The sequence below is a fragment of the Podarcis melisellensis genome (genome assembly GCF_964234715.1).
Source record: "Podarcis melisellensis genome assembly, chromosome: 7".
In the NCBI taxonomy this organism is placed as follows: Eukaryota; Metazoa; Chordata; class Lepidosauria; order Squamata; family Lacertidae; genus Podarcis; species Podarcis melisellensis.
Window position 1 is genome coordinate 88,762,002 of NC_138539.1, and position 24,394 is coordinate 88,786,395.

General features: G+C 47.2%; 1 long non-coding RNA gene across 3 annotated transcripts; it reads left to right on the forward strand.

Moving 5' to 3' along the window:
• Window positions 1-603: 603 nt before the first annotated feature.
• LOC309373615 lies at window positions 604-23,132 on the forward strand. 3 transcript variants are annotated; one of them, XR_014170094.1, is made up of 3 exons: window positions 604-2,107; window positions 12,025-12,910; window positions 20,265-23,132. It is a non-coding gene; the product is annotated as an uncharacterized lncRNA (long non-coding RNA). The 3 variants fall into 3 exon arrangements; XR_014170095.1 differs by lacking the exon at window positions 604-2,107 and adding an exon at window positions 2,952-2,978; XR_014170096.1 differs by lacking the exon at window positions 604-2,107 and adding an exon at window positions 7,020-9,184.
• Window positions 23,133-24,394: the final 1,262 nt, after the last annotated feature.

Here is a 24,394-nt window from a genome sequence, read left to right on the forward strand (position 1 = left end):
AGCACTCCTTGCTCGATGAGCCGGTCCAATTCCTCGTCTATATGGGGTTTCAGAGCGAACGGGACCCGGCGGGCCTTGAGCCTGACAGGTCGTACTGCGGGGTCCAGCTGTAGGGCAATGGGGGCCCCGTATACTTTCCCAATTTCCCATCGAAAACCCCCAGAAATTCCTTGCATATGGCATCCACGTCCATTTGTAAGCTAGTGCGGTTCACCCCGGTGACAGCTAGCCCCAGTGGTCCAAACTATGCCAATCCCAGTAAGCTAATGTAGGGGCCCTTGACCACAAGCAAGTCCAGTTGCCGCATCCGCCCTCGATATTGCACCCTGAAGGTCCCCACCCCCATTGTGGGGACCTTATGTTTCTGGAAGTCCCGGAGGGTGAATGGGGCCAACCTGAGCTTGGGACCCCCAGTAGGGCACAGTTTCCTTAAGGTCCTTGCCGAGATTATGGATAGAGTTGAACCAGTGTCAAGCTCCCCTCTATCTGTACCTCTACATGAATTTTCTGTATGTTGGGTTGGGGCAACTGGTATACCTGGCAGTCTGTGATCTCCGTCGAGTTGCCTTGGTTCGTTGGGCCCCGAGGACCTGGTGCTCTGTTGTTAATATCTGGTTGGTTACAAGGTTGAGCCATATGGTCTTTCCATGCCTCCATTCATTGAACTCTAGGGCTGCTTACACATCACACCTTGAAGTCACAGGGTAATTCCATTAAATGTCAGCCCAGAGACTCATCATTCCTAAACATGTTGTAGATCATTTTAAGGAGAATTTCCCAAAGTTTCAGGATCATGCCACTGTGTGGGATGAGTTTTAACAGGAAGGAGAGTATACATTAATTGAAATTTATCCCTCCAGATACCCACAAATGTGAGATGAACAGAGTTTTAAAATCCCCTCCTTGACAGCAGAACCAAAAGCTTAGGAATTAGGCTGCGAAACCTTGTTTTGAGCAATTCCCGCTATGAAGTCAGCTGTCCGCTTCAGAAAGAATCAGGCAGCAAGCTGAAAAGTTTAAAAACAAGCCTTCCTTACTTTATTATCATTCATTTTTTCATAGCAACAGTAGCAGTAAAACCTATGCAGGCAAAAGTGTTGTGGATTTGCAGGGGACACCCCTAAACCCTAGAGATTAATAAATGGTAGGATTTTGATGGTTTGGAGTATTGAAGGCAAGATTGGAAGTCAGTGGGAAAGTACAGGCTCCGATTTCTTTCCAAGCCAGGGCCTCACCTGGGATAGAGACAGGAACACACCCAAAGGCATTGGTGGCCCATTGGAGAGCCAGGGAGAGATGCCTGGGGCCCCAGGGCTGCCCTGCTGTGGGGGACAAGACCCTCTGGACAGTACCAGGCAGTCAGATGCGGACTCCCTCCACACAGATGGAAAGGGACAATGGGGAACAAAGTGTATTTTTAAGTGGTACGGCAGTCTCTGCCGTGTCTCCGTTCTCCCAAGGAACACGAACCCTGGGTGAGTGCCAGGACCCCCCTGGCACCTTGCAGAGTAGGGGGTGGCAACCAGCTTTTGTAACAAAACTGACATTTACGTAACCAACGCCAGGCACATGCGGAAGAGGCCTGTCTGCATCCAACACGGGCCCGAGGAAGAGAGAGAGGGAAACGAAGTACAATATGCTCCTTTCTCTCCATGAGATCCGGGGAAAGGACATCACACAGAGCCCTCTCTGCCAGAGTCCCTGCTTATCTCTGCAGAACTAGCTCCTTTTCATGCTGCAGGTTTTAAGGGAAAGGCATCTAGCGGCCTTCAGCTTGCACAGGGCAGGAGTGTAGTGTGATTTCTTTTGTATTATTTCTTTGCACCATTGCTGCGTGTGACCCTTGAGAAAGAGGCTCCTGCCCCAAAGGGCTTACAATCTTTAATAAGAGACAGGGAGGGAACAGAGAAAGGTTGAGGTCCAGAGTGGATCCTAAGTCCTCCTGTGAGACATAAGCCAGGGTCTCTGAGCTTAGACTTTGGGATTCCTGGACATTTCCCATCTGTAACCTGTTCCTCTATTTGTATTTTCCTTTCTGTCTCATACTGAGAGCCTGCTGTGGCTCCATGAAGTGAGGCAAGAAGGAGAAGCCGCCATGGAAGTAGTGGTATGTTAATTCCATGGGGAATCCATCCCCCCCCCCCGTGCCAGGAGGTCATGGTGCCAACCTGAGTGAAACACGGCTGGGGTGGGGGCAGGCCTGACTCCCCCCCAGCTGCTCACCCCCTCCTTCTGAGTCAGGGGTCGGGCTGTCATGTGCCCAGGCAGGGGCACTGAGGTCAACAGCCAGTGGTGACGGGGGCATGGGCAGCATGGCAGGGAAGCTTGTTCTGTCCCCCTCCTTCCCTGGGTCAGCTGGCCAGGCCCTTTGCCAGTGCTCAAGCTGTCCCTGCCGTAGTTTGGGGGCTGCCCTCCCACAGGGCCCTGTGTCCCCACCGCAGGAAGGCCCTGCCTCCGCTGGCTCGCCTTCCCCTCCACTGCTGCTGAGCTGCTCTGTGCCAGCAGGAGAAGGAGGGAAGTGGCTGGAGGGAGGCAGCAGACTGAGGACAGGAGGGAGCTGGGAAGCGGGGGGGGGGGGGAGAGATGTGCCCCAGAAGAACATCATTGGGGAGGGACCACGGGATCCCTGTCCCCTAGAGTGGATTCCTGTGCCAGGAGAATACTATGTCCTTCTTCCTTCACAGGGCCGTGGTTTGGGGAAGGCTCTGACCAAGCAGCAGCCCAGCGGAAACCCAGAATTTGTAGGTGTGCTGAACTAGGCTGGCCGGGATGGAGCCGAGACGCCCGTACAAAGGCCAAGTGGGAGAAGTTAGTAAGATCGGGTAGGGAGAAATGCCCCCTTCCCAGGTCCCCCACCCTCCTGCCCCAGACTGGTGCTAGGGTGGCTGGGAGCCAGGCGCCTGCTGATATCACCGTTTGCTTTGTGGTGAGAGAAAGACGCAGCCTGGGGGCCCAGACGGAGGACACCTGCCTCAGAGGTATGGGGCAGGGGAAGAAGGGGGGCCTTAGGAAACACACAAGAAGGGTCTGCAGGATCAGGCCAAGGGCCCACTTGGTCCAGCCTCCTCTTCTCCCAGGGGCCACCGAGATGCCTGTGGGAAAGCTGCACGCAGAATTTGAGCCCAAGAGCCCTCTGCTCACCTGGGACTTCCTGCAAGTGCTTTTCTGAAGCATTGTTTCCTCCATCAGGACTAGTAGCCTTTGACTACCCTCTCCTCCGTTCCGTTGCCTATGCAGTCAGAGATGCTCTTCTGCTGCATCTCATGGTCATCCGTTGGCTCCTTCAAAAAGGCGGCTCTTGTGAGCTCAGCAGTGGGCTCTGCTTTAAGTCCCTGGGGTGGGTGTGACAGATGAATGGGCATCTGAGGGGACGTACTATCATTGTGTCCTGAGACCTTCCAGAGCGATTGCTGGTCTCTCTCTCTCTCTCTCTCTCTCTCTCTCTCTCTCTCTCTCTCTCTCTCTCTCTCTCACACACACACACACACACACACACACACACAGAGTAATGTGTAAGGTAGATTTCATGCTGCTGTCTTGTAAAACACAAGCATTCATCAGAGTTCAATGTCGGCATTTTGCTTAAAATAGCATTCAGTGTAGTCTGAGGAGTAATTTTGATGTTGCAGTTATCTAATATTAATATTTAACACTGAGATATTTTCTAATGAGCTGGTTGTATGCCCTCTCCAGAGTCTTTAGCCTATGTCTAAGATAGAAGCCTGGAAAGATTTCCCTGCCAAATTTGGCCTGCAAGGCTGGGGGAGATAACAATCTGAGCCACAGAGCCAAGAAGGCTTCCCACCCTTGTGATAGGAAAACAAGCCACCAAAATACTTGGGTCATGTTAGGCATCCATTGTGGAAAAGAAGATTTCCGTTTGGGGAGTTAATTTTCGCTGACACAGAAGGTGAAAGGGCCTGCGGCTCAAAGATAGCTGCTGCTGAATCACTTGTTTCTTGCAATATAAGGCATTAATATATATATCAGCATGTACACAAAAAGAGAGAAACCCCAAGAATGAAGGAAACAAGCTGAAGGAAATCTTGAGGAGACAGCTGAAGAACCTCTAGGATTCTCTGGCAGGATAATTAGTTCCAGTTGCTTTATTATTGCTGCCATTTGCTGGAGCCTCTAGAGCAGGATGGTTCAACTTTTCATACCAAGTGGGCCACGCGACTACTTTGACACAGAACCTATGGGCCACACACTGCCTTCCTGCATGGGATGTGAGGAGCAAGCCCAAAATTTGACACCCCACCCTCTAGCTTTGGTGCTGCCTTCCCAAGCCAGGCTTTGGGAAGGTGTGAGGGCTCTGAGAGGGTCCTGGAGTCCTCCCTTCTTCCCAAAGCCTAGTTAGCACTTTCCCAGCTTTGGGAAGGAGGAAGGAGGGCTCAAGGACCCTTACGCCTCCTTCCTAAAGCGCAGTGCTTTGCTTACTCAGCTTCGGGAAGGCAGGGTGAGGGCTGGGCTGGGGGGCGTCAAATGTTGCCGAGAGTCGCCAAAAAAAGACATTGAGCTGCACTTTGGACCGACCTGCCCTAGACCATCTGTGTCTCTCTAGGTGTTGTTAAACCCCAACTTCCATCACTCCTTAACCAGCAATACCAATGGTCACAGATGATGGCAATTGGGAATCCAAGTACCTTGGAGGGCAATAGGTTCCCCATCTCTGCTCTGGAAAACCAGGGTTTTGAGTCTATCATTAGTAGGGAGCAGATAAAGGGACTGTGATGGAAGACTGGGAGTTCAGATAGGAGACAGACCAAGGAAGAGACCGGCCTCATTTGCTGTGGTGGCTGTCAAAGGAGGTCAAAGGGGTGCTACATACCTACCCAAGGTATGTAGCACCTTTTGCTGCACTTGTTTGTTCTACTTTTTCCTTGGGGAATCTGCCTTTGCTGTCTCTTTCCCTCTCTGCTTTGGGATACCTTGCGTAGTCATGGTGCAACGTGTTTCTGAAAAGAGATCAAGTATGTGGGTGTCAGGCTTCAGGGACTCAGCTTACTCCCCCACTCCCTTTAGCAGCAGAAAAGCAAAACAAAGTGAAAGGAGTCTCTTACCATTTAGAGATTTTAATGAGCACAACGAGAGAACAAATAATCCATTCCTAGGATGAAGGTGCTCCCAATTAAGGATTCCACCCACTTTCCCCTTCATCATCCACTTCACTTCCGTGTCTTGCAACCTGATCTTGCAACCACTTTGCTTTCTGTGCTGCCACCTTATCTACTCTCCTTGACTTTGGGCTGAGCAGATGGACGCTTTCCAGCACAAGAGAGTCTTGTTAACTCTCTCTCTCTCTCTCTCTCTCTCTCTCTCTCTCTCTCTCTCTCTCAGTTCTTCTTCTCCTAGCTGTTCACCACCCAGTTCTTCCCAACTACTGTCTTCTAAACTATGTCTCTCTGCAATCTCCTGTTCCAAATCTATACTGTCCCATTGCTCCTGAGAAGATTCAGGATCCTGGTCAGGAACAGGGGGAGAGGGAGACTCCCACCATTCCTCCTCAGTGCAGCCCTTCTCAGCATGATCCCTGACATCACCCCCCAAGGCTCTCCTCCTCCTCCCACCCTGTTGGCTTGGGTCTAGGGGGGTGGCTTGCATGACATGCCCTTTGCAATTCTGGTGCATGCACATGCTCTGCATACTCCCACGATCTTTCTGCTGGCCCATACCCCTTCCACCCAATTAGGTACTGCAACTTATTCCGTCACCATCGAGAGTATAGGATTTGCTCTACTTCGTATTCCTCCTCTCCTTCCACTATGACAGGAGGCAGAGAAGCTTCCTTAGGAGTCTGGTACGGGTGTGCAGGCACCACTGGTGACAACAATGATCTGTGGAACACGGGGTGAATCTTCATGTATACAGGCAACTGGAGTCTAAAAGTCACAGGATTAATCTGGTCTATCACTTCAAACGGACCCACTCTCTGACTGCATCTGCCTTTTTGGGCCAAATAGCATGTTGACAACCACACTTGATCCCCCACCTTGATCTCACTGCCAGGCTGCTGGTGAGCACCTGCTGCCTTTTTTATAGGCCTCCTTTGCACAGTCCAGACTCTCCTATAGTAACTCCTGGGTGGTTGCCAACTCCTCTACGAATTCTTCTGCAGATGGCACTGAAAAGGTGTTGGTTGGTGATGGAACGGAGCGAGGATTGTACCCATAGCTAGTGAAGAAGGGGACCTGCTGAGTTGAAATATGAAGGGCGTTATTGTACACGAACTCTGCTAAAGGGAGCTTGGTTACCCAATCGTCTTGCTGGTAGTTTACTGTCAGGTGCTGGTGTGGTTGCTCGAGAGTAAACAGGCAAGACTCAAACCTGTCTTTTCCAGGCTTTATTCTTGGTGCAAACTATTTACAGTGAAGAGCGTCATAAGTTCATGTCTGGCTCAATTGCTAGCAGAATCTGGGAGTGGTCGGTCTTTGTACCCCCCCCAGCATAAAAGTCGTGTCACCCCCAGCCTTTTCCGCCCCTCCCTACGCCGAAGCCTACTGCGCAGAATGGGCGCTGGCAGGGGCGTACTTTCCCCCTCTCCGGTTTGCTCAGGCTCGGTGTTGAGGCTCTCCCTAGCATTCCCTGGTCCCTGCACCTCTTCTCCACTGGAGGTGGAGCTTTCTTCCTCACCAGAGGACGAACTGCTTCACAAGATTTTCAGAGGCTCCCTATAACACAACTGCCCTTCCATCTCTCGCCTCTGACTTGATGGCAGTTCCCTGACATTAACGTAACAACAAAGGTATTTCTGCAACGTGGCATTAGTCTTCTCCAACTGTCCATTAGTCTTGGGATGTCTGGCAGAAGAAAGGCACAACTCCACCTTGAATAACTGCATGAGTTTCTTCCAGAACTGCGAGGTGAATTGGGTTCCACAATCTGAAATCAGTCAGAGTGGGAGCCCTTGCAACTTGAACATGTGGTCTACGAAGAGCTGTGCTGTTTCTTGGACTGTCAGGGGAGTCCCTTACACGGCACAAAGTGCACCATTTTGGTGAACAAGTCCACTACTACCAGATTACTGTCTGCTACTGTGACTTTGGTAGATCCATTATGAAGTCCATAGCAATGGTTTCCCAAGACCCTTGTGGGGTAGTTAACAACTGCAGCAACCCTGCTGGCGCTTTCTTGGGCCTCTTTGCCTGTTGACAAGTCTTGCAGGCTCACACATATTCCTTCACCTCTTCTCATACTCTTGGCCACCAAAACTGCCGTGTCACCTGGTATAAGGTCTTGTGCTGTCTGAAGTGATCCACTGTGGGGTTATCATGACCTTGGCTCTAAGGTCACCCGCTGGAGCATAAAGAGCTTCTCCTTTGTACAATAGTCCCTCTTTCTCAGAGAAGCCCTCTGCCCCATTGGTGTCTCCTTGCAACATTGTTAACTTGCCTCTGGCGAAGGCATCCTCTCGAGTTTGCCATTGGAAGTCTGCATCACCCCCCACCGATCCTGCAGCCAACTGTAGCTGTGTCAGCTTCAAGATATGCCTATATACTGAGACTGGTTCATCCTCCTAGAAAGGGCATCCGTCCCCCGATTCTGACTGCCTGCCACATACTGGACTCTGAAATCAAACCTGGCAAAGAACTGCTCCCAGCGAATCTGTCTCCGATTCAAATGCCTAGTCTTCTGCCAATACTCTAGATTACGATGGTCGGTGCGCACCTCTACCTGGTGGTGTGCCCCTTCCAGGAAGTGTCTCCGCACTTCAAAGGCTTCCTTGTTCTTCCAAATGGTGTAGTTCTGCTTGGAAGGAGTCAGCTTCCTAGAGTGGAAGGCGCACGGACAGAGGTTGCCATCTGGGTCTGCCTGCAACAACATCACACCTACTGCCCTGTCAGAAGCATCCGTTTCCATGATCGGCAGCCGGTAAGGGTCTGCGTGTGCTAGGTACACCTCCGAAGAGAACATGGTTTTGACTTGCTCAAATGGCTGTCGCGCCTCTGCCGTCCACTGGAAGGACTTCTTGCCCCTCAAACAATCTGTGAGAGGTGTAGCAAGCCTCGCATAGGCTGGCATGATCTTGCAGTAGGAGTTTGTGAACCCCAATAATATGTGCAGGTTCTTTCTTTTGGGTTCCTGCCATGAAACCACACTCTGTACCTTAGCGGGGTCCATGTACACCCCCTCAGGCATGAGTCTGTAACCCAAGAAATCTACAGTTGAGATGTGGAATTGGCACTTTTCCAATTTAGCATAAAGCTGGTGTTCTCTTAATCACTGCAGCACCTCTGTCACATGCCAGATGTGTTGCTCTGGGTCCTCTGAATAAATCAGCACACCATCAAGGTGCACCACCATGAATCTATCCATTAGACCACTGAGGACATAGCTGATGAAGGCTTGGAACGTTCCTGTCCCTGACTGAAGTCCAAAGGGCATGACCAGATATTTGAAGCTGCCATTTCTGGGGCAGAACATCATTTTCCACTCATCTTCCTCATTCCTGACAGTGGGTGACATACTACAGGATTGGCAAGTTGCAATCCGGAAAAAAGCTTGGAACTTGATACTAATCCCTCAAAAATTTGTGTTTGTCAACTACCCAAAACCGAAGGGCTTCCTCTCATGGATAGATTGCATAATCCTGGACATCCTGAATGATATGTTGAGAGGAGTAGTAAAGCCAAATGATATTGTTTCTATAGAGTACTTACATTATGATGGTTGTTTGGTATGAGCAATGATCGCCTTTCAAGATCAAAATTTGGCCAAACTTGTCCACATATCAAGACATCTATTCTTAAAGGAAAGGATAGCAATACTAAGATTCTTTGAAAATAGGGTACCATTGATGCCAAATGTGATAAGCCAATGGTAGAAGAGGATCAGGAAAAACCCAAAAAGGAAAACCGACCCCAAAAGGTCTGGTCTGATAATCACAAACAAGAGACCCCAAAATTAAAAAGGAAAAGCACACCCTTACATGATTTGCAATGCCCAGTGAGCAAGCAAAAGGACAATTTATTTACAGAAGAAAACACTCTAACTAGTCAATTCTGGTCATTTCCGTCCTCAATCCAAGCTGAAATTTTAGAAAGACTAGAAACATTAAGTGGGTGAAGATGTGACACACTGACAGATGCCAGCCATGCCAGCAGAAAACTCCTTCAGTGAAATCTGAACACCATTTAGATCCATGAGTCTTCAGTACAAGCTTAACTGGTTCCCCTACTTTAAGGTAAGGTTGCTACAACTCTAAATCTCAGCACCCACAGGTCTTCATTCAATTGCCCAGCAGAAAATGCCGGGTCCAAAGTGTGACATGCAATTTATTTTAGTCTGATCATATGCTGGCATAGTCCTGTGGTTGCCATGGTGCCCATGATGTTCTGAGTGGCTTCTGCTGAGCTTCCCTCAACGTGGATGTTGGTCTTTCAGAACCAACAGCCCATGGGGGCTCCTTAACATCTCCACCAGCTCAGGCAGGGTGATAGTTGGGCGGGCACAGCATAGTTGGTACATGTGCAGAGTCCGCATCTTGTCCTCTGCACTCAAAGCTAGGTACAAGAACACAAGACCAGGGCTGTTCTGGGTAGAACCGTGGAGAAGGAAACTGAACTGCTCTTCCTAGCCATTAAGTCTGTATTGGTGCTGCACCAATAATCTAGGATTGCAGAACTGGGACAGGCAGAGTCCCCATCCCCAGCTCATCCACCAAATTATTGATGATGCAAGACAGGTTGGCTCCTCCCCACATCAGCTGTCACCTTGCAGCAGCCATTCCATTGGCTTACAGCAAAGGGGAAATGGGAGGCAAAGCTACTCCACCAGTTCTGTTGAGACTACAGCAATTCTTTGATCTTCCTTTCCTCAAACTGTTTCCATTCCAGCTGATCATATTTAGCTAAAAACCAATTCATGTTTGTTTTTTCCTCCTCCCTCCCAATCCCTTTTCCCTTTGTGTCATGCACTCTAGATATAAGCCTGAGGCAGGGACTGTCATCCCAGATGGGGTTTGCAAAGTCAAACAAACAATAATTCCGTATTGGAGTTGTTTTACCTTTGTATCAGCCTGGCATTAAGCAGCAGCGCCTCAAGATTTGGCAGCTTGTTGATAGAACAGCAAGGGTAATTGTGGATCAAAAGGGACCAGAAGCTGCAAGCAGGCTTTATTTACCTGACCTTTCTTCTTCACAACTGGCTTGCCCATTAAGGAGATGATTGGCACATTCCCCTCACCTAAGAAACTGGCATCATATGCTCTGAGCAGTTACTAAGCAGTAGCATGACATGTGCCACATGAACATAATAAAGGCAAAAACACACCTCCCCCTCCCCAAGGTTCATAATAAGCCAATTTTTGCAATCCTCTCTCTTACCAGTGATGGAATGGTCCCTCTTCCTTCCTCATCTGTCAGGCTGGGGCAGACTTCCACTATCTATTTCCTGCACAGTTAGATCCATTCTCATACTAGACCATACGTTTGTTAATGCCATAGGAATGGCCACTCCCATATTCCCTTTGCTCTGAAGGCACACACTGGGAAGCTGAAGGTTGTCAAAACACACATTCTGAGGTCATGAAAAACCACAAATTTAATTCTTGATGAGGAAGAAATGAAAGTATGAAAGAAATGAAGTATGAAAGTGTAGTGTGGAAATAATTGTCCCTTAGCCAATAAAACTTTCCTCTCTCCTGTGGACAGTAGTCTATATCGACACCTTGTCTCTCACATGCCATGGTGGTTTCTTGCTGCTGTCACTGTCTGCCATTTCCCATCACTGTTTCCTCTCAGCAGCCCACGCAGAAGCAAAGGGGCACAAGAGAAATTGACACAAGGATGCCTGGTGCTCCCTGTTGGGCAGCTGGGCTCTTGAGATGTGGTTCGGCGCACAGGGGTCCCCCTCCTGTGGTGGCCCTCTGGCGGGCTTGCCATCTTGTGGACTGGTACATTTCCCTGGGAATCTAACTTAAGGGGAAAGGGAACTGTCACATCTTGCTCTGTGAAGAAACCTAATTAGACAGCTCTGTGGGGGCCTGAGAAGCAGAAGAGAGTGTGTGGGGAAGGCAGACTTGTATCAAGAGGCCAGGGAGCCTTGTGGCGGACTGTTCAGTGTAGGGTGAATAAAACAGTCTAAACTTTTCCCAAACAAACTGGTGATAGAACTTCCATCAATGCAGGTTTGGAATTAAGTGGACAGTCGTCAAGCAATTATTTGTTGGTGGGCTGTTTTGATCCCAACTCTGGCAGACTCTACTGCATGCTTCCCTCAATGTCTCTGCTGCTCACCAGCCTTCTCAGTTGAGATGCTCAATATGTAAAAGGCTGGTTTGTAAATGGAAATGCTGCAGTTGACATTGGTGTCCATTGTAAGAGGTGAAGGACAAGCATGATCCTTTTCAGGCTTAGGCCCAGCAAACTGGGGGAGAGCAAGGAGGGTGTGAAGGAGGCTGGTGGGGAATCAGATTGTGTACACACACACACACACACACACACACACGTTCCTCGTTCCCTCTGCTGCCAACTTGCTTCCACTGCCCTCACACTCCAAAGACAACTCTTTCCTCTTTGTGCCTAAAACCCATTAAGGGAAACAATTGGCAGACTTGCCCCAGCGGCGCATGGGCAAGGGGGCCTCAACTCTTCTCCCATCTGTGACCTAATCCCCCACAGCGCCTCTTCTGAAGTGCTTTTCTGTCAACCAGGGTCACTTCCAGTATTGCAACCTTGTCTGGAAGAAAAGATATCTGGAGAGAAGGCCTGTGTGGAGGCGACAGGGAGAGGGTTCTACCTTCCTCACCTAAACATGCCCTTTTTACTTTTAAAATTTCCAGGACTGGAGCTCTTCTGTGTCTATACACACTCTGTTCCTAGCACATTCTAAGTTAGAACCCCGTTCCACTATCATTTCTTGCCAAAGTCTTCTGCAAGGTCTTCCTGACTTACCGTAGTGGGCTGATTCACTCTATGCAAGTGACCCCTAGATAATTCACTGCTGATAGTTTGAACAGACCCAACGGAAAAGCATGGCCTTGACCTCTTGTGGACTGCTCTCATAATGCTCTTCTTTGATCAGTGAGGGTCCATTCACAGTTGGAAAGTGCCTTCCAAACCTTCAGTCCTGAAGTGATGTTCCTGCCTCACTTATCTCCAGTGAAACTGAAAATCTCCAGTGAAATGCGAGGCCTAGAGAGGGAGCCATCTGGCAGTGACAATAGCTGTGCATTGTGAACCAGTTCAAGGTCCCAGGAGGCTTAAAGTAGGTGAGTGACAAACCTAACTAATTGGCAGGACAGTTGCTATTGCCCAATTTTGTTTCTTCTCTCAGAAGAGATACCCCCCGCATTTCTTTCCTCCTCTTCTGCCCCTTAGCATTGTGTGTGAAATTTGCAACCCCTTGGGATCCATTTCCATATTTGCTGTGCCAATTACTCCTATAGCAGGAAATGCCCCTCTAACAGAAAGCCTGGCCAGGTTGACTCTCCAGTGCTTTGTCAACAAACTCATGCATGTAAGCTAATTAAATTACATGCCGTGCCAAATACTAAATCAAGTGTCTGTCTGTTGGGGCGGGGGGGAGTGTCTGCCACAGAACTAGCAGTTATAGATGATTTTCAGAAGAAAAATAGAGAACTGAAAACCTGACGTGTCACTAGGCCAAACAAGGCAGTCTGTGGGAAATACACACAGATGTTGTTTGTGTGGGTCTGTGTCTGTTGTGTATTTTTAATATGGAAGGGAGCTGAAGGGAGCTGCCAATTAGATCAAAGGTGTGTGTGTGTGTGTGTGTGATTACCCTATAAACAATTTGCGCACTCAAAATTGCCCTACATAAGCTGCTTTTCTTCCCATAATGACAGGGACTGGCAGGACACTTGAGCAGTATACACTGGGGGAAGGGGGACTGGAGCTTGACTTGTGAGAGCGGGCTAGTGATTTGTGGGACCTGTACTGGCCAGAAGGCAAGTGTTGGAGGCAACAACAGCAGCAAGGATACTAGTCGCCAAGTATTGGAAAACCCAAGATTTACCTGACAAGATGTCTCGGGAAGTGTGCTGTCTCCCCGGGGCTGAGATCCAAGATGTAACTGAACGACTGCAAGGAATCATAAAACCCACTGACAAATACCCCTTCCTCTTGGTTCATGTGGGAACCAACAACACTGCAAGCAATAGCCTCCAGAAGATCAAAAGAGACTACGAGGCTCTGGGCAGGAAATTGAAGCAATTAAATGCACAAATTGTCATCTCATCTGTCCTCCCAGTTGAACGACGTGGCCCAGGGAGAGAGAGAAAAATAGTAGAAGTGAACAGCTGGCTTCGCAAATGGTGTAAACAGGAACGGTTTGGATTCTTAGATTACGGACTGCAGTTTCTTGAAGATGGACTTCTGGCAAGAGACGGGCTGCACCTCACAACGGTTGGGAGGAATGTTTTTGCCAAAAATCTCAGAAGCCTCATCAGGAGGGCTTTAAACTGACTAATGTGGGGGAGGAAGACAGTGCTCCTGAAGGTAGGAGTCTATCAATTGATGAAGATGATAATCCAAATGTCATAGACCAAATGGAGCAAACAGCACGCAGACCTAGTGGTGGGAGGAAAAAATCCTTAAATAAGAGACACGGGGGAATGATTAATGGACTTCAATGTCTGTACACTAATGCGCAAAGCATGGGAAATAAACAAGATGAGCTTGAGCTCTTGGTACAGCAAACTAAATATGACATAATAGGCATCACTGAAACATGGTGGGATAAGTCCCACGCCTGGAATGTAATAATGGAGGGTTACAATCTATTTCAGAGAAACAGACCAGACAAGAAAGGAGGAGGAGAGGCGTTATATGTCAGGGATGTGTATACCTGTGAAGAGATCCAAGATTTAGAACCTCAAAGCCAAAGTGAGAGCATTTGGGTCAAAATTAAGGGAGAGATGAATAACAGGGACCTCATTGTGGGAGTTTACTATAGATCCCCAAGCCAAACGGAGGACATAGATGATGCCTTCCTGGAACAGATGGCCAAGCATGCAAAAGGAAGGGAGATAGTAGTAATGGGGGACTTCAATTACCCGGATATTTGCTGGATGTCAAACTCAGCCAAGAGCATAAGGTCAAACAGATTCCTCACTGGCCTTGCAGACAACTTCATTGTCCAGAAAGTGGGAGAAGCAACAAGAGGAACAGCCATTTTAGATCTGGTCCTAACCAATGTTGATGACCTGGTTAGTGGGGTCCAAGTGGAAGGATCATTAGGTGCGAGTGATCATGCTCTTCTGAAGTTTACTATACAGCGGAAAGGAGCAGCCAGGCATACTAGGACTCAATTTCTTGACTTTAAGAAAACCAACTTCATAAAACTTAGGGAAGTGCTGGGTGAGATCCCATGGACAGTAATATTAAAAGGAAAGGGAGTTCAGGATGGCTGGGAGTTTGTTAAGAGGGAGATAGTAAAAGCACAACTTCAGGCAATAGCAATGAGACGGAAACATGGAAGGTGCCTAAAGAAGCCAGGGTGGCTATCTAAAGAACTTTTAACTGAGTTAAGATTAAAAAAGGATGTGTACAAAAAATGGAAAAGGGGGGAAACCACCAAAGAGGAATTCAAACAAATAGCCAGCACGTGTAGACACAAAGTCAGAAAAGCTAAAGCACAGAATGAACTCAGGCTTGCTAGAGAGGTTAAAAGCAACAAAAAAGGCTTTTATGCGTATGTTCGTAGCAAAAGGAAGAACAAAGAAACAGTGGGGTCAGTCAGAGGAGAAGATGGTGAAATGCAAACAGGGGACACAGAAAGGGCTGAACTCCTCAATGCCTTCTTTGCCTCAGTCTTTTCCGATAAAGAAAACAATGCCCGACCTGAAGAACTTGGAGCAAATGATTCAGCAGAGGAAACACGGCCCAGAATAACTAAGGAGATAGTACAAGAATACTTGGCTAGTATAGATGTATTCAAGTCTCCAGGGCCAGATGAACTGCATCCAAGAGTATTAAAAGAACTGGCAGATGTGATCTCAGAACCACTGGCAGTCATCTTTGAGAATTCCTGGAGAACAGGCGAAGTCCCGGCAGACTGGAGGAGGGCAAATGTTGTCCCTATTTTCAAAAAGGGGAAAAGAGAGGACCCAAATAATTACCGCCCAGTCAGTCTGACATCAATACCAGGGAAGATTCTGGAGCAGATCATTAAGCAAACAGTCTGTGAGCACCTAGAAAGGAATGCTGTGATCACCAATAGTCAGCATGGATTTCTGAAAAATAAGTCATGTCAGATTAACCTGATCTCGTTTTTTGACAGACACAAGCCTGGTAGATGAAGGGAACGCAGTGGATGTAGCCTACCTTGATTTCAGCAAGGCATTTGACAAGGTGCTCCATGATATTCTTGTAAAGAAGCTGGTAAAATGCGGTCTTGACTACGCTACCACTCAGTGGATTTGTAACTGGCTGACTGACCGAACACAAAGGGTGCTCATCAATGGTTCCTCTTCATCCTGGAGAAGAGTGACTAGTGGGGTGCCACAGGGTTCTGTCTTGGGCCCGGTCTTATTCAACATCTTTATCAACGACTTGGATGATGGACTCAAGGGCATTCTGATCAAATTTGCAGATGACACCAAACTGGGAGGGGTGGCTAACACCCCAGAGGACAGGATCACACTTCAAAACGACCTTGACAGAGAACTGGGCCAAAACAAACAAGATGAATTTTAACAGGGAGAAATGTAAAGTACTGTACTTGGGCAAAAAAAATGAGAGGCACAAATACAAGATGGGTGACACCTGGCTTGAGAGCAGTACATGTGAAAAGGATCTAGGAGTCTTGGTTGACCACAAACTTGACATGAGCCAACAGTGTGACGCGGCAGCTAAAAAAGCCAATGCAATTCTGGGCTGCATCAATAGGAGTATTGCATCTAGATCAAGGGAAGTAATAGTGCCATTGTATTCTGCTCTGGTCAGACCTCACCTGGAGTACTGTGTCCAGTTTTGGGCACCACAGTTCAAGAAGGACACTGACAAACTGGAACGTGTCCAGAGGAGGGCAACCAAAATGGTCAAAGGCCTGGAAACGATGCCTTATGAAGAACGGCTAAGGGAGCTGGGCATGTTTAGCCTGGAGAAGAGGAGGTTAAGGGGTGATATGATAGCCATGTTCAAATATATAAAAGGATGTCACATAAAGGAGGGAGAAAGGTTGTTTTCTGCTGCTCCAGAGAAACGGACACGGAGCAATGGATCCAAACTACAAGAAAAAAGATTCCACCTAAACATTAGGAAGAACTTCCTGACAGTAAGAGCTGTTCGACAGTGGAATTTGCTGCCAAGGAGTGTGGTGGAGTCTCCTTCTTTGGAGGTCTTTAAGCAGAGGCTTGACAACCATATGTCAGGAGTGCTCTGATGGTGTTTCCTGCTTGGCAGGGGGTTGGACCCGATGGCCCTTGTGGTCTCTTCCAACTCTATGATTCTATGACTCTATGACCCACACTGGAAGAATGGCAGATGCAACTGATAGACTATATGGAGTTAGCAGAAATGACCGGCAGAATCCGAGACCTGGGAGAAGAGGTCGTGGAGGAGGACTGGAAGAAATTCAAGGACTATTTACAAAAATATTGTAAACTGTATGAGTGTTGAGAAAGATGCAAGATTATAAATAATATGGCACCATTAAATTAGTTGAAAGGAATATGAAGATAAGTGAAAATATATGAAAAGTTAAACTTTGGTTAAATAATATGTTAAAATTAAGCTTTTAAGATTTGGGTAACAACAACAACAACAACAATATTTATTACGGCCATAGGCCCATACAGGTAAAAACAACACATAAATAACAGCTTGTGCACGTGGTAAAAAAAAACAGCCGCTAAAACACCACAGTAGCAATAAAATACTATAAAATAGAATGGCATACTACGCCTTAGTTAGCTTGTAGTGCTCCTTGGCGTCGCTTTTGGGTAAGGACAGCGACCAGGAACCTAGCCACATTCAGGGTCGTATGGGTATCCTTATCCTGCAAGATTTGAGCAAGGTGGAATTTTGGTGGGGTACCCTCTAGTTTCTGTATGATTGATCCCAACAAATTTGCCCGTGGCACATTGAACAGGGGGCAAGTGAACATGATGTGCTGGAGCGACTCCAGCGTCTCCTTATCACATTCGCACGTGGCGGGGGCTTGGCCCTTTGAGAATCTATGTCTCAGGACGTTGGAGGGAAAAACGTTGAACCTCGCTTTGGTGAAGGCCAGTCTATGGGCAACAGTCGAAAGGGAGGAGAGGTATGATGGAACGCAGTAAGTTAAAGTGATACCAATGTTCTGGGGCGAACAAACACCTCCCCCCAGCATATAATTTCGCTGTAGATCGATGTCATCCAGTCTTTGGCGGATCAGTCTTTGAGCAGTAATTTGGTCTAGTTTTAGGGAATCTGAAGGAGAGATTCCATAACTCAGGAGTTTGGCATGAATTCTACTAGTCCAAAGGCTAGAGAATTCATCTCGCCATAAGCATTGGACAAGGTAGTGGTTTGGTAATCTATGCCACAATGATAACCAATAATTGAAGACTTGCTTCCACAGGCAAGTTTCTAAGGATGCGATCTTCAGTTCTAGTCGCATGGCTGCGTTGCTTACGCACAGGGGGAGCATTAGGAGCCGACGCAGGAATTGATTTTGCAGTGTCTCAAGAGGAGCAAGATCTGTCATCACGGCCCAAAGCGGGGCAGCATAAGCAAGCACGGCAACCACTTTTGCCTTGAACACCTTTAGGGCCGAGGGAACATGCAAAGCTCCACCCGAAAAAAAGAATCGGAGGAGCGCATATGACAGAGTTTTGGCCTTGTTAAGTAGGTGTTGAATTTGAGCTTTCCACCCCAAATTGTGTTGAAAAATAACTCCTAGGTATTGAAATTTTAGGACTTGCTCTATTTTTGCTCCACCAAGCTTCCATTCGTATAATCTCCGGCTTCTGGAGAAAATCAGAATCTTGGATTTAGCATGGTTGATGGTTAATTGGTTGAGTTGACAATACGTGGCAAAGATTTTCAAAGCTCTGGTTAGTCCAACACGTGTATAGGATAGAATTACCGCGTCGTCCGCATATAAAAGGAGTGGGCAGCGGTAGTCCGCAAGTCTAGGCGCGTGTGTACTTGGAGATGAGTTAACTAGGGGTGCTCGCATGTCGCTGATGAATAGGTTGAATAGACAGGGAGCCAATATGCATCCTTGGCGCACTCCCTTGTTTATTGGTATCGAATTTGTGAGGTCGCCCGCAGGGGTAAGTCTCACTCTAGCAAGGGTACCTTCATGGAGCTGACTTATAAGCCATAGGAGTCTTCTATCAATGCCCTGTTTCGCAAGTTTCTCCCATAGAATATTTCTAGGAACGCTGTCAAAGGCTGCCTTTAGGTCTAAGAAGGCAGCACAGAGGTAGCCCCGGGGGGGGAGAGGAGTACTTTCGTGCCAGATGGTAAAGAACTATCGCATGATCGGTTGTAGAGTGTTTAGTTCTGAACCCTGCTTGTTCGTGGCCAATCTGATTAGTCTCATCTACCCATCGCAATAGTTTAGTCAGCAAAAAGCTGGCATAAATTTTCCCTATGATCGAAAGGAGGCTGATGTTACGGTAGTTTTCCGGCTCCATTGGAGAACCTTTTTTATGAATTGGTACTATAATGGCCTCCTTCCATATTTTGGGGATGAGGCCAGAAGCGTTGATTGCATCGAAGGTTTTGGCCAAGATGCCAGCCCACCATTTTGGGTGTAGTTTGATGGCTTCAGCAGGGATCAGATCGGGCCCTGGGGCTTTACCCGGTTTCAGCTGAGCTATTAGCTTGGCTATTTCGTCAGGATCGGTGGGAGGCCAAATAGGTAGGTGGGTAAACAGATGCGTCAGGTGGTCGGAGGGAGCATCTGCCTGTGAGAAGCATTTCTTCAGGAACAATTCCCATGTCGGTGCAGGGATGACTGCCCTTGGGTATTTCCTCACCCTTCTGTTGATCAAAGACCAGAATTCCCTGGATCTGTGTGATTTTGAAGCAGTGATCAAAGCCTGCCAGCGATTGTGTTGCCACTCACGTTTGGCAATTTTCTGCGTGCGTTTGTAAACTAGCTTGGCTTGTGCATAACTAGCTGGCAGAGTAGCTGCATCAGAGGTCTTATATACATTATATATAGCACGGAGGCGCTGTCTTGCTTGTTTACACTGAGAATTATACCAGGGGGCACCGTAAGTATATTCATTTCGATTTAATATTTTGGGTGGTAACCTGAAGAAGGACGTAAGATCAGTCGTATGATGGTGGAAGCATTTCAGCACTATGCTATGCTCGTCTGAGGCAGAGCCTATGTTAGGATGGGGCCCGAGGATTACTTTTTGAAAGAATTCCTGGTACCTTTGAGCCTGGGTCTCCGACCATTTGATTCCTCTTACTTGGAGAGATTCGTTGGTTACCATCTGGGTCGCATGTCTATGAGCCTCCGACTGCCAGTTCAGGGAGAGCTTGGCTACAAGGGGAAGATGATCACTAGATTGTATATTCTCGATCTTAAAGGTGGAAATGCACTTAAGTAGATCCCTGGAGACCAGCAGGTAATCGAGGACGCTGTTTGATTTAACGCTCAGGTGGGTAAAATCCCCAGGAATGTCAGGGAGACATCTGCTATTTAAGGGGACCAGATTTAAACGGATGGCCATTTGATAGAGGAGTACTCCAGCCTCATTTGCTCTGTGGTCTTTAGAAGTTCTCCTCATGATATGTTCCAGATCATAATTATCAAGGTTTGGAGTAACCCACCATTTGGCTTTGGTCAGCGAGTCCCAGTTTGCTGCTGTGCAGGCGTTAAAATCGCCACCTATTATGGCCGGGGTATTAGGAAACTTAACATAGCATGAGAGCAGATGCTCTTCTAGCGAGCCCCATTTAGAGCCAAGTTCGGGGGAAGAACCCCCAGGTGGCAAGTAGACATTTGTAACTAGAAGTGAGATCTTTTCCCCCGCAATCAGCCCGGTAAGGGCGTAAGGAGGCAAGGCCTGTACTAGGGTAAGTTTAGAATGTAGGTTGAGGGAGATGCCAGATTTGGGTAAAATTATTTAATATTAGGGACATAATATCTGAAAGTTATAAAATAAGAATTGAAACAAGGTGATAAATTGCTGGATAAAGTTTGATAAACTTGGAACGCAGGAACGAGAGACGTGAGGAAGTCCAATGAAGTGAAGAAAGTATGGTTATTGTAAAGTTATATGTCATTTTGTTTGTTTTTTATATTGTATTAAGAAAATCTTGAATAAATATCTTATACAAAAAAAACAGAAGGCAAGTGTTGGAGGCAGGGGAGGCTTCAGAGCTGGAGGATGGAGGACAGGATGGGTTGGAAGAAGGGTTGGAAGAGGCAGGTCAGGCAAATGAAGGGCTGGGTGCTCCCCCACCCACACCCACCCTCTCCTGAACCACTATGTCATGGACTGGTTGGACACAGAGGAATGGTGGGAGAAACCAGCTGGGGAATCACCAAGGGAAGAAGGTTCAAAGCCCAGGGACTGGTGGTGGTACAATGATGAGTGGTCAGAGAGAGAAAACCTGGAAAAGGGGGTGTCAGAAGCTGAAGAGGTAACAGGGAGCCGGGGAGTATATGGCAGAGAGATGTCCGGAATCAGAGGCAGAAGCTGAAGCAGGGGAGGAGGAAGACCAAGAGGCAGAGATGAGTCAGTCAGGTTGGTGAAGAGTCACAGGTGTCTCCCTCTCCTGCTGTGACAAGCTGCACTCCGCACTTATCTCCCAGAACCAGAAGAAGCATTAAAAGGGTGGAGAAGAGGTTGGCTTCATGGAGGCGCAGTCTCTGATTGCCTGGAAAAGGCCCTGGAGAGGAGGGGACTGAGACGGCTGTGAGTAGGAGGGGATGCCTGGGACAAGACCTACCGGAAATTAGTTGCTGTGCTCATTGGGCCTGACACTCTGCCAAGTCTGTGCAGATTGTGTTCTTGCTAATAAAGAGTTAACTCCAATGTGCATGGTGTGATTTGCTGTTGGCTCACTCCTGAGGAGGGTATTGAAGAGACAGCTTCCACACAGGCACAGTCTCTGGCTGTCTGTACGCAGCCCATCAGGGGAAGGTACATGAACTGGCGGAGGGGGAGTGGCCTCCTGTTGCTGCAACGGCTTCCTAGAGAGCAGACCTGGGAATAGCTGCACAGATTCTAGACTCCTGTGTGTGGTATTTGGAGCCAGAGAAACGGCTGTAAGTGTCTGCTTTTGACAATTATGAGTTAACTATGTGCCATGTGCCTTTCTTTGGCTGGGAAGCACCCGTGACACATAAGGACAGGATGAGAAACTCTCTCCATCTGTGACTCGGTCTGATGAGAGTTGGAAGTCCAACAGCATCTGGAGAGGCACAGGCCCCCAGCCCTTCCGTATGGGGGTGGGAAAGGTGTAGCATAACCTCCTCCCTGCCATGCTACTTAACTGCATGTAAGAGCTAGTTTCTTCCATGCGGCAGCATTCAAAATTATGATCCCCCTCAATCTGTATTCTGATGTAGTGAAGGCAGCAAAACCCTGCCTAGGTGCTCAACTTTCCCTCCTTCACTCTGCTGCCTCAGGCTGTTTTCTCCCAGCCCAACTCCAACACCGATGTGAGGAAACCTGGGGAGATGAAGGGATGGGTTATAGCAGGGGTGGGTACAGTATGGGTCCCAATTTGGCTGGTGAGGCCATTTGCCTGATACCATGCCCACCTGCCCCACACATGATCAGGTGCAGGGCAGGTAGAGTAGTGCTGCATTGACTGTGTGACTGCACTCCTCATGGTCTAATGGGCAACGAGTTCAAGCCTGCTGTATAATCCTCACAGTGAGGTGAGGGTTTGGCTCCTCTCACCCACACCTCCCTTTTCATGTGAAATTCAGACCTTCTCATCTCCACTTGAGACATGAATGATGCTGATAGATAAATAAGCAACATCACTGCCTCTTCCATCTCTAGTTTGGCTTTGAATGCTTACATAATTGTCATGGACATTAACCCTCCACATTATCTAACCCTGTCCTGGCAGCTGACTCTTAAGCATCTTATGTGCTTTCACGTAAGTGTGGGCCCTGTGTCATGAATTCTGATGTGAATGGCAGAGCAGTTAGTGATGTCCCAGCCTCAAGATCCATGCACACTTTCTGCATTCCATTAGGAAAGCAGGACTTTTCATGAGTTAGACTCCATTCCATCTGAAACACACTTTCCCAATAACCTATTAGATGAAACAATGTCAATTCTATGCAATCTAATTATAAATGTAGAGCAGCACACTGCAAGTTTCCTATCCCATTCCAGCAAGTTGCCAAACACAGGCATAATCTCACATTTCCATTTGGTTGTGGTTTCTAATGTCTGTTTGTTTTGTTTAGTGTGCATTTTTTCAAATATTGGAGCAATTAAGTTGGCTAAATGTACAGAGCTTTGCAAATGTAACTTGGTTTCATTTCCACAAGAAATGAGAAGTCAGGAACATTTCTTTAGGAAGACTGAGAACTCTGTTGACTTTATGCACTTTTTTGGAGGGAGGGAGAAATGTCACAGAATTGTAGAGTTTGTAGGTACTCCCAACGATCATCTAGTCCAATGCCCTGCAATGAAGGAATCTCAAATAGATCATAAGTGACAGAGGACCATCCAACTTCTGCTTAAAAACCTCCAAGGAAGGAGAGTCCACAACCTTCCAAGGGAGTCAGTTCCTCTGGAACAGCTGTTACCATCAGAAAGTTCTTTCTGGTGGAGTCTGAATCTCCTTTCTTGTAACGTGAAAACATTGGTTTTGGTCCTGGCCTCCAAAGCAGGAGAAAACACGTTTGCTCCATCCTCCAGCCCTTTAGATATTTGAAGATGGCTATCATCTCCTCTCGGGTTCCTCTACGAGGCTAAACATACCCAACTCCCTCAACCATCCATAATAAGACTTGGTTTCCAGACCCTTTATCATCTTGGTCACCCTCCTTTGCACACATTCCAGTTTGTCAATATATTTCCTTGTATCATTTACAGGATGATACAGATTCCTCACCCTATCATAGTTCAGTCGTGTAGATGGGTTGGTATCATCCTGACAAGCAGAGGCTTCTACACCTGGTCAGAACTCTGGGGACACAGAGGAGAAGTCAAATTCTTTTTGGCTGGACAATACAGATGACTGAAATATACTACCGAAAGACAGCTGAACCGAAAGACAGCTGAAGAAGCAAAGGAAAAAGCATTGGCTGTAGAGGAAAAGATACCACCGATATGTAGGCAGCTCGAGGATCACAGGTCGTTGTTGTCTATGATTGAACTGAAGGAAAAACAACAAATCTGAGGATCAGGGCTGTACCTGAACTTGAGAAAGATAGCCTAAGTGATTTTCTTACGCAGGAATTTGCAGACTTTTGGAACCTAGACTCAGACAAGCAAGAGTTTAAGATAGTAAGCGCTTTCAGACTTGGAAGAGGGGGGAAGAAAGAACAGGGTGAGAGACTGTTTGATTACCCTCCGATCAAAAGAGGAGAGAGACAAAATATTGAGTCTGCACTTCCAGAAGACCTTGGAAATACATGAATCAAGAGTAGAGATTTTTAAGGACATTCCGAAACACCTTTTGGACCTTAGGTCTAACTACGGAGACCTGGTGGCCCTGCTGAGAGGAAATAGAACTGTTTTCAGGTGGGAATTCCCCCAAGGCCTATCTTTTACTTTCAAAGGGAGAAAGTTTAAAATAAGATCAGTGGAAGACAAAGAAAATTTTTTGAGAGAGCATGGAGAAGACCTGCAAAAAGAAGCTGAAGAAGAAGAAGAGCCAAGAGCATTAAAACCAGGAATACTAGATATAGTACCACTACCTTTGGGATTGGACAAATTAGAGAAAGTGACACCACCGACAGAACAAGAACAATTATTGGGTGCAGTTGGAGGAAAAGCAAAATAATCACACCATGTCTCTGCAACTATTCACGGTTTTAACTCCCCGGAGAAAAGGAAAAACGTTTTTCATCTATTGAAAAAGGAACAATTGGACTTGATTTGTTTACAGGAAACACATGTGATAAGGCTACACAGGAAAGTATTGATCAATAGAAGATTGGGTCAAGAGTTTATTTCATCGGATAAAGTAAAAAAGAGAGGAGTAGTAATCTATGCAAAACAGAGCCTATCACCGAAATTTATCTTTAAAGACGACCAAGGAAGATTCGTGGCAATTGAAATCCAAACACAAGGAGAGAAATTTCTGATTGTAGGAGTTTATGCACCAAATGAGGGGAAATCTGAATTTTTTAAGAAGTTGCATGAGACATTGTTGGACTATATGGATTACATTATTATGATGGGAGATATGAATGGAGTGGTGTCTACAAATATGGACAAGTCGCAGAGACAGGTTGTATCTAAAGATGGCAGACTACCAAAAACTTTTTTTGAGATGACTGA